The sequence below is a fragment of the Branchiostoma belcheri genome, unplaced genomic scaffold (assembly GCF_001625305.1).
Source record: "Branchiostoma belcheri isolate BF01 breed outbred unplaced genomic scaffold, Haploidv18h27 scaffold70, whole genome shotgun sequence".
NCBI classification, from domain to species: Eukaryota; Metazoa; Chordata; class Leptocardii; order Amphioxiformes; family Branchiostomatidae; genus Branchiostoma; species Branchiostoma belcheri.
In genome coordinates, this window is record NW_017804354.1 from 1,712,045 (window position 1) to 1,720,899 (window position 8,855).

The 8,855-nt window shown below is 39.2% G+C and overlaps 1 pseudogene; it reads right to left on the bottom strand.

Moving 5' to 3' along the window:
• Nucleotides 1-5,994: 5,994 nt before the first annotated feature.
• LOC109484846 overlaps nucleotides 5,995-8,855 on the bottom strand; it is a 5,450-nt pseudogene continuing 2,589 nt past the window's right edge.

The window sequence follows — 8,855 nt, forward strand, 5'->3', positions numbered from 1 at the left end:
GCCTGGTCTTCAGCATTGCTTGTTTTGCTGTCACAGTCGAACTGAGAAACCCCGGTGGGAGACCCATCACAGCAGTTCTGACCAACTCCAATGGGAGACCCGTGTCCTGTTGCTGCCATGTTCAGCCTAACGAAAAAAAATGAAGAAATCATAAGCTGTCAATGATAAAATAGAATTTATAGAAAACAAGCTTTAAAAAATTCTAACTTTACCAAGCTTTATAATTTTAACCTAATGCATTACAACGTAATCCAACATAATTCTGACGTGTTGTCTTTCTCGCATTTGAATAAATTTGCTTCTAGTTCTATGTTGTTCCAAAACCATAATTTGAGATCTTACAATCAATCACTCACACCACCGAGCTCTCTTAAAACATTTGATATCATATCATTTATTACTTCTACGACTACGAACAATGGGTAAAATGACTCCATTCGCTAGGCTGGAAAGAGAGTCGGCAGTATAGCCTATAGGTTTGGTCACCAGGCTTCTCTATTTACTGTTTTTACAAATCAGTTCTAGGCGTTTCTAGATTTTGTAATGTACGCCTCGTGCGATTCTTTACAATACAATTAACATTTCCATATAATTTCACGTACTCTAAAAAGGCCACTTTGCCTGATGCAAATCGACGTACATGTAAGTGGCGAGGGTCGAACGTATGTTAGGTTTCGCCCCCCTCCCCCTTCAATTCCACAATATTCACATCCCGAAAATGCCTACAAATTATCATCCTACTGCGGTTCTTCTTCCACAGAAATAGTCTTAAACTATTTCAATCAACATTAGAATACTTTTCTATCCGTTTCTAAGCCTTACCTGCTTCCTATGATGGTTTTTCTCTTCACGTAAACCGGAACTCGGGCACCTTTGTCCTTCCGTAGTCTCGTGAGGTCAGAGGTTAACTTGATCTGGGTCAAGGGTGAAATTGTCGGCCTGATTACCCATGTAGTACATTTGACGTCAGTTGGCACGTTACATTTTCCTCATAATGTCAACGTTCCTTGTTTAAAACCGACCACCTTATAACGTACCAAGCGTCTGACGTTTGTTTCTGATCTACATTTAAAAGAGATATTTTAAGGGAATAAATGCCAAGCCAAACTGTTTGGTGTGAATCTTGCTTTCTATGTTTTATGATCAACTCACCACCTCTGACAATATTCCATCCAAGGAAAAAGGCAACACAGAAGGAAACATTATGTTCAAGGTACATAACTATTTAATTGTATTAGCGGAAAATTTCATGGATACAACTTCTAAAAGTAATGCAAAACAAACAGGAACTTTTACTCGTATCCAAAATAACGCCTACGTTTTCACAACTGTAAAATACTTCCTGCTATTGGAAACTGAAGGAAGTCGGTCATTTTACACCGATGCTAATTAGCATAAAGAGTTTACTACAAACCAAACGCTAGTTTCCTGAGTATATGTTAGTCAAAAGATATTATTGTGTCTGTAAGACATACAGGCAAACACTTAGACAAAGTGAAGTATTAACAGGAAATAGAAGCTCCTTCAATGGCTTCTTTCAAACAAATTCAATATTAACTTCTACGTTTCAACTACTGTTTACAATCACTTACAGATGTTAAATACTGTACATTTACATTATCCAATCAATACCAACAAATTTTGGTGTTCTACAACAAATTAAGTTTACTGTTCAAAAATTACAAATCTGGTTATCAAATGATGGATTCTTTTCCAAAATACATAATTGATAGTTAAAGAAAGTATATTTGCCTGGCTAAGAATTATTCTTGTAACTAAATTAGCATTAGTGTATTGCTTTCAATTGAAACAATAAACCAATTAATTATAATTATACAATCACTTATCGATGTTAATTACTGATTATGTATATGTACATTATCCAATCAATAACATTTACTATTCTCACTCTACAATTCTAGGTAGCTAAAATAGATTTTGATATCTGATATTACAACTGGGCTACTAAGCTAAACTAAGACTTATTCTTGTACCTAAATTATAGCCATAACTTAATTAGATATTATAGTGAACAAGTATAGGACTTTTTCTTGGGAAAAACCTTTGGCTACTTGCAAACATCATGAATTCTTACAGAATATTCAGCCTAAATCTTAATGAACATAACTGTCATATATCCTTAAGATTCGTTTCAAAATATTAAGTAGAAAAAAAACTGTAGTTAACAGCAGACTGTGCGTCCTAAATGTCACTACGAGATGGTCACAGTTGCAGACTTGGTGCCTCTGTGTGGACTTTTATATGTCGAGATAGGATAGCATTAGAGGCTGCAGAATAGCTACACTGGTCACACTTGTAGGGTTTTCCTACCGTATGGGTTCTCATATGTTGGGATAAGGCAGACTTGTGAGCTGTCCTGTACCCACACTCCCCACACATGTAGGGTTTCTCACCGGTGTGTTTTGCTAGATGTAAATCCAAAGAGGACTTGTGTGCAGCAGAATAGTCACACTGGTCACACTTGTAGGGTTTTTCTCCTGTATGGGTTCTCATGTGTCGGGATAAGTCAGACTTGTAAGCCGCCCTGTACCCACACTCCCCACACATGTAGGGTTTCTCACCAGCGTGTTTTGCTAGATGTCGGTCTAAATGAGTTTTCTGTGCAGTTGAATAGTCGCACTGGTCACATTTGTAGGGTTTTTCTCCTGTGTGGGTTCTCATGTGTTGGGATAAGGTAGACTTCAGAGTTGCCCTGTACCCACACTCCCCACACATGTAGGGTTTGTCACCGGTGTGTCTTGCTAGATGTTGGTTTAAATGAATTTTCTGTGCTGCAGAATAGTCAAACTGGTCACACTTGTAGGGTTTTTCTCCTGTATGGGTTCTCATGTGTCGGGATAAGTCAGACTTGTAAGCTGCCCTGTACCCACACTCCCCACACATGTAGGGTTTCTCACCAGCGTTATCCAAGTTGACTTGCTGTGCTGCCGCCTGGTCTTCAGCATTGCTTGTTTTGCTGTTACAGTCGACCTGGGAAACCCCGGTGGGAGACCCACCACAGCAGTTCTGACCAACTCCGGTGGGAGACCCGTGTCCTGCCATTGCCATGTTCACCCTAATGACAAAAAAAAACGAAGAAATTATACAGATTAAGCGTTATAAGCTGTCAATGATAAAATAGAATTGATAGAAAACAAGCCTCAAAGAATTCTAACATCACCAAGCTTTACAATTTTAACCCAATGCATTACAACATATAACCCAACATAATTCTAACGTGTTGTCTTTCTCGCATTTGAATAAATTTGCTTCTATGTTGTTCCAAAATCATAATTTGTGAGATCTTAAAATCAATCACTCGCAACACCAATCTCTTAAAACATTTTATATCATATTATTTATTACTTCTACGACTACGAACAAATGGGTAAAATGACTCCATTCGCTAGGCTGGAAAGAGAGTCGACAGTATAGCCTATAGGTTTGGTCACCAGGTTTCTCTATTTACTGTTTTTACAAATCAGTTCTACGCGTTTCTAGATTTTGTAATGTACGCCTTGTGCGATTCTTTACAATACAATTAACATTTCCATATAATGTTACGTACTCTAAAAAGGCCACTTTGCCTGATGCAAATCGACGTACATGTAAGTGGCGAGGGTCCAACGTATGTTTGATTTCGCCCCCCTCCCCCTTTCATTTAACGATATTCACATCCCGAAAATGTCTACAAATTATCGGCCTACTGCGGTTCTTCTTCCACAGAAATGGTCTTAAACTATTCCCCTCAACATCAGAATACTTTTCTGTCCGTTTCTAAGCCTTACCTGCTTCCTATGACGGTTTTTCTCTTCACGTAAACCGGAACTCGGGCAGCTTTGTCCTTCCGTAGTCTCGTGAGGTCAGAGGTCAACACCAAATGGGCCAAAGGTAAAGTTGTGTGCCTGATTACCCACATTGTACATTTGACATCAGTTGGCACATTACGTTCTCCTCATAATGTCAACGTTCTGTGTTTCAAACCGACCACCTTAACAACGTAACAAGCGTCTGACTTTTGTTTCTGATACAATTTGAAAGAGATGTTTTAAGGGAATTAATGTCAAGCCAAACTGTTTGGTCTGAATCTTGATTTCTGTGTTTTATGATCAACTCCGACCACCTCTGACAATATTCCATGCAACGAAAAAAGAGCAACACAGAAGGAAACATCATGTTCAAGGTACATCATAACGATTTAATTGTGCTAGCGGAAAGTTTCTATTGATATATCTTCTAAAAGTAACACGACGGTCAATTTCTATGGTAAAGTTTCCAATTCTACGGAGGGGTATCAGGTTACCGGGGTTCCACGCGTGGCTTCGGTGGAGCCAGTCACACGGTTAACATTTTGTCAAACAATAATTAACAGTTTCACGGGGACTCCCTGGTCCAAATGTGATAAAATCAGCACTGCATATACCTCAAATGTTGTTGTTTTTATTACAATGCTTAAATATGTGTGAAATCACTATCAACGCGTAGAATGCTTATTCTAGAACAATCGACGTCAATAACGAAACAACTGATTTAAACCGACCCCAAATCTCTCAGAAAATTCCACATATTTGCATTTTAGAGAACAGTATAACAAAATTAAGATTTGAGTCGGACAGTTTTCTTTATTTCAAAGTTAAAGTGTTGCTAAGGTCGAAAAATTCGCCCAAAAATGCACTTTTTCAACTTCCAAGACGGATAATTCCAGAACGCTGCCATCTTTAAAAAATCCGTCCGACACAAATCGAGATTTTTGTCTTACCTACAATTTAAAACGTTTCTGAGGTGAATTGAATTTGTTTCTGTTGCGGTTTAAATACCATGTTTGCACGCATGTCAGGTCGTGTGAGTAAGTGCAGGGGGTAACTTATATCCCCGTAAACAACAATTACGATCGTCAAGGTCACACACGATAACGACAGTAGCTTCGTTACATGTTACATATCCACTATAAAACTGGGCATAGATATACTGTCCCGAAATCGGTTTATAGTTGTGAAAAGGTGGATTTTTTACTGTTAGGCGGTACCCGTGTAAAAGCGGGCTTGAAGCCGCGGGTTTACTGTACATGACCGCGGGTAACCCCGGATCGAACGAACGTTCGGTTCGATTGACGTCATATCGAACATGATTCGATTCGAATGACGTCATATCGAACATGATTCTGTTCGATAAAAAGGTTGGAATATTTGGGCCCAAATTTGACCATCGTGTAATGCAAAACAAACAGGATTTTGAACTCATATACAACATAACGCCTATGTTTTCACAACTGTAAAATACTTCCCGCTATGGGAAACTGAAGCAAGTCGGTCATTTTACACCGATGCTAATTAGCATAAAGGTTTTACTACAAACCAAACGCTTGTTTCCTGAGTATATACTTCGAACCGAAGTGATATATTAATATGTAGATTCCGATATGATTGTAATTTGTATTTCCCAACTATTAATAATTTATATTGTAAACAACTTGATCAGAATTCAGCCCTATATGTCAAAGCTGCGAGATATGTTGTTGATATGTTGATACAAACAAATAAACCAATTATTATTATATGTTAGTCAAAAGATATTATTGTGTCTGTAAGACATACAGGCAAACACTTATACAAAAAGAACTACTAACAAGAAATCGAAGCTCCTTCAATGGCTTCATTCAAACAAACTCAACATTAACTTCTACCTTTCAACTACTGTTTACAATCACTTACAGATGTTAAGTACTGTACATTTACCTTATCCAATCAATACCAACAAATTTTGGTGTTCTACCACAAATTAAGTTTACTGTTAAAAAAATTACAAATCTGGTTATCAAATGATGGATTCGTTTCCAAAATATATGATTGATAGTTAAAGAAAGTATATTTGTCTGGCTAAGAATTATTCTTGTAAGTAAACCACAGTTTTACAGTGATTAAAAATGCAGTGGACAAAAGTGCCTAAGACATTTCGTCAGGAAAAACTTGCATATTTGCAAATATTAGTAGTTATCTTATAATAAATCATGTAGTTAGCCTAAATGGTTTCAAAATTATTGTGCTACATCCGCAAGCTACATATAGCCTGAAGATAGAAAAACTATATTCAAGAGAAGATTATGCACATTAAATGTCACTACGAGATGGTCACAGTTCCAGAGTTGGTGCCTCCGTGTGAATTCTTTTATGTCGAGTTAGGGCAGTCTTAGAAGCTGAAGAATAGCTACACTGGTCACATTTGTAGGGTTTTTCTCCTATATGGCTTCTCATATGTTGGGTTAAGTTAGACTTTTGAGCTGTCCTGTACCCACACTCCCCACACATGTAGGGTTTCTCACCCGTGTGTTTTGTGAGATGGAAGTCTAAATGAGATTTCTTTGCTGCAGAATAGTCACACTGGTCACACTTGTAGGGCTTTTCTCCTGTATGGGTTCTCATGTGCATGGATAAGTGAGACTTTTTAGCCGCCCTGTACCCACACTCCCCACACATGTAGGGTTTCTCACCGGTGTGTTTAGTGAGATGATAGTCTAAATGAGGTTTCTGTGCTGCAGAATAGTCACATTGGTCACACTTGTAGGGTTTTTCTCCTGTATGGGTTCTCATATGTTTAGATAAGTCATACATGTGAGCTGTCCTGTATCCACACTCCCCACACATGTAGGGTTTGTCACCGGTGTGCGTTGCTAGATGATAGTCCAAACTGGATTTGTGTGCTGCAGAATAGTCACACTGGTCACACTTGTAGGGTTTTTCTCCTGTATGGGTTCTCATATGTTGGGATAAGTGAGCCCTTTGAGTTGCCCTGTACCCACACTCCCCGCACATGTAGGGTTTGTCACCAGTGTGTTTTGCTTTATGTTCATCTAATTTACCTTTCTGTATTGCAGAATATTCACACTGGTCACACTTGTAGGGCTTTTCTCCTGTATGGGTTCTCATATGTATGGATAAGGTAGACTTGTAACCCGCCCTGTACCCACACTCCCCACACATGTAGGGTTTCTCACCAGCATTATCCAACTTGACTTGTGTTGCTGCCTGGTGTTCAACATTGCTTGTTTTGCTGTCACAGTCGACCTGGGAAACTCCGGTGGGAGACCCACCACAGCAGTTCTGACCAACTCCGGTGGGAGACCCGTGTTCTGCCATTGCCATGTTCAGCTTAAAATGAGAAAATGGAGAAATCATGGAGATTTGCAGAAAACAATGTATTTTCCCAATTAGATTGAAACGTAATTCATGACAACTCAATAAATGATACAAGGAGATAGTCATTGCAACTATAAAATTGGGCTCATTTGCTGTTCGACAAAATACATGTACACACACACACACACACACATGCATACACACACACACATACACACGCACACACAGAGGCACACACACACACACACGCATACACACACATGCACACATACACACGCACGCATACCTACTCACACGCATACACACACACATACACACACATATACACACCCACTCACCCACACATACACACACACGCATACACACACGCATACATACATACACACACGCATACATGCACACACACACACACAGTGACATACACACACACACACACACACACACACACATGCACACACAGACACAGACACACACACACACAGACAGTTACACACACAGGCAAACACACACACACAGACACACACACACGCAGACACACATACATACATACATACATACATTTTTAATGGATAAAAAGGCAACTGCCTGTGTGATCCATATCTGAAACCTTAAAACTACTACATTACAATAGATAAATTACAAAAATAATAAAATATACATTGTCCTCGCTAATACATGTACTTTGGCGATAGTTACTTAAACGTTCAGATTTACAATGTTAGAGTTGTACTTATAATGTCCAGAGTTCAGAGTTGTTATCATCAAGTTATAATGTCCAGAGTTCAGTAGTTTCTAACATTAAACGTTCAGATTTACAATGTTCAGAGTTGTACTCGTCTTGTAATGTCCAGAGTTCAGAGTTGTTATGATCAAGTTATAATGTCCAGAGTTCAGTAGTTTCTAACATTAAACGTTCAGATTTACAATGTTCAGAGTTGTACTCGTCTTGTAATGTCCAGAGTTCAGAGTTTGTTATTATCAAGTTGTAATGTCCAGAGTTCAGTAGTTTGTAATATCCAAAATATCAGAGTTTGTAATGTTCAAAATTCAGAGTTGTAATGTCCAGAGTTCAAAGTTGTAATGTTCAGAAGTTGTAATATCAAATTATGTGTATTCCGTCCCCCTCCAGTAACTGTCCAGTCTTGATTTAAAAGAGTTAACAGTGTCTGCTGCCACAACATCTGCGGGAAGGCTATTCCAAGCATTTATTGCTCGTACACTAAAAGAGTTTGATCTAGTTAACTTCTTCGCTTGTGGTTTGGCGATTTTGTATGGATGGCCTCTGGTACGTCCATCTACGTTTAAGTTGAACAGCCGGCCTGGGTCGACACGGTCGAAACCCTTGACGAACTTGAAGACTTGTATCACGTCACCTCTTTTGCGGCGGTGCTCAAGAGTAGGAAGTTGCAGACGACGTAATCTGTCCTCGTAGCTGATTTCTCTGAACCCAGGTACAAGTCGCGTCGCCTTGTGCTGTACTCTATTCAGTAGCTCCTGGTCACCTATAGAGTATGGACCCCATATCACATTACCATACTCTATAATGGGCCGAACCATAGTTTTGTACAACAGCGGTACGGTTGTCTTGTCAAGTCGTGGTACGGTTGTCTTGTCAAGTCTTGTCACACACACACACACGCGCGCGCGCGCGCGCACACATGCACACACACACACACACACACACACACACAACAAAAGAGTCGTCCCTTTACCCGAAAGGAA